Source organism: Acinonyx jubatus, chromosome A2 (assembly GCF_027475565.1).
Source record: "Acinonyx jubatus isolate Ajub_Pintada_27869175 chromosome A2, VMU_Ajub_asm_v1.0, whole genome shotgun sequence".
NCBI lineage: Eukaryota > Metazoa > Chordata > Mammalia > Carnivora > Felidae > Acinonyx > Acinonyx jubatus.
In genome coordinates, this window is record NC_069383.1 from 22080923 (window position 1) to 22089463 (window position 8541).

Genomic DNA, 8541 nt, shown 5'->3' on the forward strand with positions numbered 1-8541 from the left:
AGTTCTTATCGCTGAACTGCATTTAAGAAGATAACAATGCAACTTTTCCCACAAACTGATAACAGCATAAAGTGTACACATCCCAGAGCGTTTACATTTTAACAAGGATCAAAGCTTCGCCTCAAACTACTTCTAATCAGGAGGCGTGTGAGGGGAATTGTGGTTTGAGCCTTGGGTCTTTTCCAGCTTATACGGCTTCTTAGGCAGCAGGATTGGTACTGTCCTATCTGTACTTTAAGGTGGAGACTGGCTCTGGTAATATTCCTCTCAGCAAAGTAGCCTAAAGACAACTCTACAGCAGGAGGGAAATCAGTTAGATAGTCCCTCATGGCAAAGAGCTCTTTCTGAGGGGCAGGATTGCAGAGCGTGGAGAGAGGGGGTGTAGCACGGTGGCAGGTGCACAGAGCCCGCGGGTGCATAGCCCGGCTCTTGGTGGCTGGGTGAGCCATCCAGCCCCTCTGTGCATCTGGAAATACGGATGATAATGGTAATTACTCACCTCAAAGGATTGCTGAGGGTCAAATAAGTTAGTATAGAAAGAGCATTTAGAATTGTGCCTGCCGTAGAGTAACAGCATTAGGTTAAATTAGCTATTATTTCTTTCAGCCATGTGTTTTTCCAGTTTGCCCATTTTCTGAGAATATAGAGTAACTATAGAGGAAGAGTGCATAATTAGGTGATGAGTAATTCCTTCTTTCCCCTCTTCGCACCCCCCACACTCCTGCTCCACAGACCCCTGAGTTAACTTGTTTTGTAAGGCTGTAACATCATATTTGAATGTATGACCTTGAAATTTTCTGATTAAGTAGTTCTGGGCAAAGTTCTAATGGTTGGAAAATAAATCAGGCCTCCCACACATACCTGCTCAGCCAAGAATTTGTTTGCCCCAGGAACCGTGGGTGGGCGGGAGTGGAAGCAAGTCCACACCCAGGCTTATGTGAACTCTCTGTTCCTGCTGGAGACCGGGGTCATCCTTCTCCCTTTGCTTACCAATGCTTCCTGGTCATTTCTTTTCAACCTCAGTTGAAGAAATAGAGAAACAAATATTTTCCTTTCTCATTTTCTCTCTCCCCAGCTCCAGGGGAACACTCCCCCCATCCCTGCTTGTGCATTTTCTCTAGTTTGGCTTTGTATTTGCCCCTTGGTATTGCACTTGTGCAAATTTCTCCCAAGCCCAGGGAGATAACATACGGTGTCTGATGATGGACTGTAGGGGTCCCTGCATGGTTCCCCAGTTTTAGGGTCTGCGGCAGGGCCCTCCCGGAAGTGCCCTGGAATTTTCTGTTGGTTCTTGTAGCCAGGGATAGAGAACTCCGCCCCTGCCTTTGCACTGGGACGAGTCACAGGTGCTCCTGCCTTCCGGGAGTGTCTGGGGGACACCTGCTGTCTGCGTCCTGGGGAGACGGGTGAGGGCTCCTCGGAAATGTGCCATGTTGAGACCTGTGGTCTGTGTGACCCTCGGGTACTGGTTCCTGGCTTGTTTTGTTTTTCTTTTTGGTCCATTGTCCTAGTGAAGTCCTCTCGTTAGAGCAGGTATGCTCTTTTCTGAGCCTGAGAACCGGTGTGTACCAGTCCCTGTCCTGAGGGAGGCAGTCTGGGATGAGGTGGAAGGAGGGCTTCTCAGACCCGGGGAAATCTCTTTGGGCAGAGCGAAGCTTAGAAAGTCATGTGACCTTTCTGAGCCTATGTGATCACTCCTTGCCCATCCGGTGAATAGGAAGCCATGCGGGACGTGGAGAGCTCCCAGGAATGCGTCCTTCCTTTTCCTCTGTTTCCTTCTCAGATGGTGGAATGCAGGCTTATGGTAGGGATAGGTAGGTACTGGGTCAATTTTTTTCTAATAACCTAACGGGCTTCAACATGGGGGACTGGTATTTGGGGGCCTTTGCCCTGTAGTCGGACTCCAGATGAGCCCACATCAGGAGAAGCATCCTTCGCCCTCCTGGCTGGCCGAAGACTCGTAGAAGCAGCAGAAACTCCTTTGGAATTTTGCCACTTTATATCCCCTCTAGTTTGCTCGACTATAAGGAAGAACTGGCAAAATTAAAAATGAAAAATTGTTTTGAAAATTACACCCTGTCTACAAACAGCCGCAGATCAAGAGTAACCACCAGACATCCTGTTGCTCAGCATGCTGGCTGGTCGGGGGTTGCTGGGTTCGGGGCTCTGCCTCGGCGTTGGGCCCTGAAACAGGCCCGTGTTCTGGATCAGTCGGCACAGGCCACCTCTTAACCGCCACTGTAAAACCTGTCGGATAAAAAGAAGTCAGCACGATAAAATCTGCATCTGGACAGTGTGCTGTGCCTTCCTGCTCATTTCCATTTTCCAAATCTAGGATATTTTTTTGTTTTAAAGAGGTGCTGAAAGAAGCTTATCTGATTGTGTGACTTGATGTGAGGCCAGAAAACTTCTGCTAACGTCTCTGAAATATCTCTTTTAAAGCTATTTTTTAAACCTCCTGAAGTGAACTAAAGACCTTCACTAACTCCTAGACTCTAAAGTTCTCATTATGGAGAAGGTCCACCCTGCTTCCTGCTAGAATAAGGAAAGGGGGTGACAGTTCATATGCAAATGGCCCCACCACCCGCTAGGAGGTGGCTGAAGTGGCTTCCTCAGGCCTTGTCCCAGAGCCACCGGATTGGATTGTGTGTGTGGCACCCACAGAGCCCAGGGCAGCTCCACAGGATACGGACTACTGGGCGAAGGCTGTCGGGGAGGTAAGGGTGGGGATGTGTTTACAGTCCCCTGTGAGCAGGAAGTGGGGAGAGGGGAGAAGGCACTCAGTCCGGGCCACCAGTGCTGATGCGGGACCAGGCTTTGTGGGACAGTTTTCTGGTTTCAGGTGTGGGTTCACCTGTCAACTCTTCTTTCAGAAAGGTGTGGTGAGGTCTGTGGAAATCCTTCCAAATAATAATTACCATTATTAGCGATGGTTCCGCAGTTGCCCGGTTTATTCACCTGTCTGTCCCTCCCCTGAGAAATCCCAATCAGAATGGCCCTCCATCTAAGTGACCACAGAGCATGTACTTGTCATGATTTGAGTGTTGCCAGTGGTCCGATAAGAAGCAGATTAACTTGGGTGAAGATTCTTAAGAAAACAAGAACAAGAGGTGAAATGTAATTCCCTTTATTGGTATTAATTAGTAATTAGGGTAAAGGTTTGCATGAATTTCGGGAAAGTTTGGTGACACCATTGGCATTTCTGGTATGCAGAGTTTTAGCACAAAGGCTCATAAATATTTTTTTTTAATTAGTTTTGAGAGAGAGACAGAGGGAGAGGTGGAGAACACAAGTGGGGAAAGGGCAGGGAGAGAAGGAGACAGAATCCAAAGCTGGCTCCGGGCTCTGAGCTGTCAGCACAGAGCCCAAGGCGGGGCTCGAACCCACTTCATAAATATAAAGTATTGCCAAGGTGTTTTACCAGTAGTGGCCTCCGTACCTGCTTTAATGATATACTTACTCCAAACTTTAGGGAAATGCCATGGGCATATTTTCTGCAAGTTTCCCAGTAACTATGAAAGATCGTTTCTTGTGTACAAATTAATAGGGAAAACCATTTGTATTATTAAATAATAAGTATATATGGGTATTTATATGCACAAGCAAAAGCAAAATTTGGGGATTGTTTCTAAGCAATTACTAGATTAAACAATAATTAGATTAAAATATGCATGAAATGATATACCTTAATGAATGTTGCAGTACTTTCTGTCTCTCTACATAGGGTAGGTTTTCATTCAGACTACCTTCCTCTCAGTACCAGAAGTCCCTCTATGATAAACATAACAGATAATAATTTAGGCATCAGATCCCCTCTCTTCACTTCCCTCCCATTCTCTTCCTCCTTCTCTCCCTCCCTCCACTTTTCATCTTATACTGGGTCCAGGTCACTGTGGTTGGCATTGCAGAGACACAGGTAAGTAGCCAGGATGCTGCCCTCGGAGGCCTCACTGTAGAGAGTGTGTAGAGCAGAGTGAGTTTGCACGGGCTGGTGTGTGATGCTCTCTGCACAAGGGGCGGGCTCTGGACCTGCTCTCAGAAGAGAGACCTCACGGGACTCAGAGGTTATGTGGAAGCTAAAGTCTCCAGACCGAAGAGGTGGCCTGGGAACGAAGAATGTGCCATTCTAGGCACAGCGCTTGTGATGCCCAGCGTCGTGAAACCGTGTTTGGGGACCGGCGTGCAGCCTGGCTCCGTTGTGACGAGTGATACCTGGGAGGGGCAGGGCGGCAGAAAGAGACTGGCTCAGTGATGATGGGAGCTCACTACTTGGCAAACAACAACAGAACAAAACACAAAAAAGGTGCTGTGACTGAGGAAGTGTATTGTGTTAGAAAGTTTTACCTTATATTGTGCCGAATTTGTCCCCTTTTCTATTTTACCGTTGGGTTAGAACCTCAGGAGCCAGCACAGAATGAACCTGTCCACTCTTTGCCACATGGCTTTATGTGTAGGTGATGTTTCGCTTCTTTAAGTCTTGCCCCACGCTGTGTCTGCTACCTTCATTTATCCTTTTAAATAGGTTTTGGTTGGGGAGCCTTGGTGGTTCAGTTGGTTGAGTGTCTGACTCTTGGTTTCAGCTCAGGTCACGATCTCACAGTTCATGAGTTTGAGCCCCACATCATGCTCTGCGCTGGCATTGCGGAACGTGCTTGGGATTCTCTGTCTCCCTCTCTCTCTCCACTCCTCCCCTGCTTGTGCTCTCTCTCTCTCAAAGTAAATGAATAAAAAACTTAAAAAATATATAAATAGGTTTTGGTTAATAGTCTGTTTCTTTAACATAAGCCAGCAGTAATTCTAGTTGGTTCTTTCAGAGTCTGCGAACAAGTGATTATGATCTCCTGCATTGATCTACATCTCCCAGAACAGTGTCGGCCGCTACACCCTTTTGTCATTTGGCACCTTTCTGCCGGGTTCCTCCCCCTGTGGTTTTACAGGATCCCTGAGCAAGGAAGCAGTCAGGGATTGTGGGTCTGGCCTCTCGTCTGCGTCCTTACAGTCTCCTCTTTCCGCCACCTGATTTCCTTTTGGTCATCTTAGGGCTCCACAGAAACAACAAGCAGGCCTTTCTCACACATGGGCTGGGATCTCCCCGCCTCCCCCCCCCCCCCCCCCCCCCCCCGCCGCCCCGCATCTCACCACTTTTATCTTCTGCTTTAGAAGCAAACTAACAAATACATACCTGTGAAATGGTGATAAAAATTATTGAGGATGAACTAAAATATTAGCACAGGGCTGAGGGCTGAGAGAGGTATGCCATAGCTCAGGTTACATTTTCACACAAATAACCTGCAATTAGAAAATACCAGCTATATTCTGAAGGAGAGATTTGGCCATGTGTGTAATATGGGACCCATCTGCTTGACAGGGTAGGGCTTGGCTCCAATGAAGGGCTCTCTAGGGCTGATTGTTGATAGAAGCCAGTAGTGCTGGTGCCTGAAGCAATCAGTTGGTCATCCACTTTCCCTCTTGATAAACATGGCATGCTTTCCCAGCCTTCCCAGCCATACCACAGTTACCTATGGCTTAGCTTCTTTGCAAAAAAAGGAGGAGATGGAAAATGTTGAGTGACTTCGGTTCTTTCACACCCTCACCTCATGCTGAAGCTGGGAGCTTACCTATAGCAATGGTCCTTTTTGGGGACCATTCTTCCCCATGGGGAGGGGATGAGTGAAGAAAAGGGAGAAGAGAAAGACAACCTTATGTGTTTGGTCAAGTGGGAATTTCAGATTGAATCTGTTAGCCAAGGAGGCCCCAGAAAAGACTGGGATGTTGCTGGGATTTAATTATCCTGTACCACGGAGGGCAGATGCTTATTTTCGACACAGAGTGAAACAGTCTTAAATGCCGATGTTTCAGTCTCTGCCCCTCGTACTTCAAAGGGAATAGAAGGGAGAGGGGAAGGAGACAGGACAATAACACTCTGCTGTGTACTCGGATTGTGGTCCACTGGCCAGCAGCATCAGCTTCACCAGAGAGCCTTCTAGAAATGCCGACTTTCAAGCCCCAACCCAGAGGTACCAAGTCAGAACCTGCATTTTGCAGGGTACCTGTGATTCCTGGGGACCTTGAAGTTTTGGAAAAAACACGGCTTTAGGAGGCAGTGACCGTAGTCGATTGACAGACCATGAGCAATGTACCCGTCTTAGCACACTTGGAGAAATGCTGAACAAATGCGGCGTATCAACTATGGGTATTAAATGCTGACAATCAAAGTTTAATTTTGTTTGCAGCTAGAGACCAGGCCCACTGATCCTGTTTGACTAAACAGCAGCATTCTGTTTAGGGAAAGACAGGGGTTTGTTTAGGACACAGATGACCGCCCCTGGCTTGCTGATAGCAAGTGAAGAGTTGCTTCCTTGCCCTGGGGCAGAATGGTTTCCGCGACAACAGTGAAGCCACGCTCTCCTCCCCCCACCCCCTCCCCCCACATTAACCGTAGAGCAGAGAATAAAAAGAGCACTTAATTTTTTTTTTTTTCCACATCACGTTATTATCATGGGTTTCTCAGGGAGAAAATTTGCAAGAAAGAAAATCTGCACATTCTTTAGTGATGTGCCAAGCGTTTTTTTTTCTGGTTTGAACTCAAACTGATACACCTGACAAATGTCAGGGTTAGATTATATTGATCTAAGTCTGATTTTAAAACTATATCTGTTTGTAATTCTTCCACACTGTGATGCAAAGATTTTTTTGTGTGTTGGTTTTTTCCACTCTCTGTGATGATCATATGTTACTTCTCTATAGATAACAATCCACTAAGTTTTCTTTTATAAAAGTAAGAATTAAGACCAAAAAAACCCCAAAACCCTGTTATCGATAAAAGGATTAAGACTACTAGAATCAGTCAAGTTAAGGGAGTTAGGGTTAATCCCAGGGCATTTCCTTCAAGCGCCATGAAGAACCCATCAACTTGTTAGAAGCCCGTCCACGGCTGTACTCTAGTTGTAGCAGCTGTACTGTCTGGCCTGGGTTATTTCTGTAGCCCACTAACTAACTGGTCTTGCTCTCTCTTCAGTCTGTTCTCAGCCCAGCCAGAGCATATTTGCCTCTGCCCAAAACAGTTGGCTTCCGGGGCTCTCAGAAGAAAACCCAAAGGCCTCATAGTGTCCTAAGAGGCCCATCGCTTACCTCTCTGACCCCATATCCTATTACCATCTCCCTTGCATAGCCCAGTTAGACAGGCCACACTTCTGCCTCAGGGCCTTTGCACTTACTGATCCCTCTGTCCGGAACTGTCTTTCTCCATATATTTACATAACTGTATCCCAAACTTTCTTTAGGTCTTTGTTCATATGTCAGTTTCTCAGCGAGGCTTTTTTTGACTAATATATGTGTTCATTGTTTGTCTCCTTCTAGAATATTACTTCGTTGAGAAGAAGGGATTTTGTCTTGTTCGTCTTGTGTTCACAGCACTTAAAATGATGCCTGGCTTATTCAAGGTGCATTGTGTTTGTGGTTTGAATGAGTGAAGTTGCCCCTTTCCAGCTCCCTGACTAGACATGAATTTAGATCCGAGGGCATTGTGGGACTTCTTGCTCCCAGTTCTGTTCTCATTCACGTCACGTAAGAGGGCTAAAACGTTAGGAGAACATCTTTAAAATATTAACCACAGCTGTGAGCCATTGAAAGCATTCTACACAGTGAGTTAGGAAATGGCAGCTAATTGTTGATTTGTAAGGCAAATGGGAGAATAACCCAGCGCCATCCAGGTCCCCTGTGTGCCGGCACCTGGGGAATAGGAGGGAGGAGCAGTGTCTGGGGCCTCGGTCAGGAGTCGTCACACTTTCTTGCATGGGCCCTTTGCTTGTGCCTTATCCCACTCAGTCTCTCGTGTCCCCTCACTCCGGGGATTAGGCTTTGGGTGTTTGTGTGCACGCGGGTGTGTATGTACATTTGTTTGCCAGTGCTGTCTCATCAGGGGCTTCCTTTGGCCACAGTTTATGTTTTCCTTTTTGTTTACAGCGTTTCTTAGTAACTCGCTGCCACAAGTCCTCTGCACAGAGTTGCTACCCAAACGTATCTTGAACTTCGTGCTATTTCTCTTCTAGTATCTTAAGATTTATTGTGGCCATGGAAGTCTAGGAAACCGTGATGTTACAGAAGTGAATGTAGACAGTGCCCATATGACTGTCATCATCACGGGGGTAGGAGGACATCTGGGGAGGACGGAACCCAAACGGGGAAGCCGTATGGTCTACCTGACAGAATGGTTCCTGTTTCGGTGATGGATGCAACAGCTTCTAACGGCCCAAAGCCATCCTTCCTTCGATAAAATATCTCTTGAATGTCCATGCTTGTGGAATGTGCTAATAAAATGAGCACAGGATCCACCCGCATGGAGCTTCTCATACTCTAATGAGAGGAATAAACAAAATCACGTCACTGTGTAATTATAAACTGTGATAAATGCTATGAAGGAGAAAATCACGGTGCTATGGGAGCTTAAAATAGGGGCATTTGTCCCAGTCTTGGGGGTCAGGTCACATTCGAGCCCAGACTCGCAGGTTACTAGGCATGTGTGTGCTTTGGCAAGGGGGC

General features: G+C 46.8%; 1 pseudogene; it reads right to left on the reverse strand.

The window, feature by feature from the left end:
* LOC106989395 (homeobox protein OTX2-like) overlaps window positions 1–1503 on the reverse strand; it is a 46922-nt pseudogene extending 45419 nt beyond the window's left edge.
* Window positions 1504–8541: the final 7038 nt, after the last annotated feature.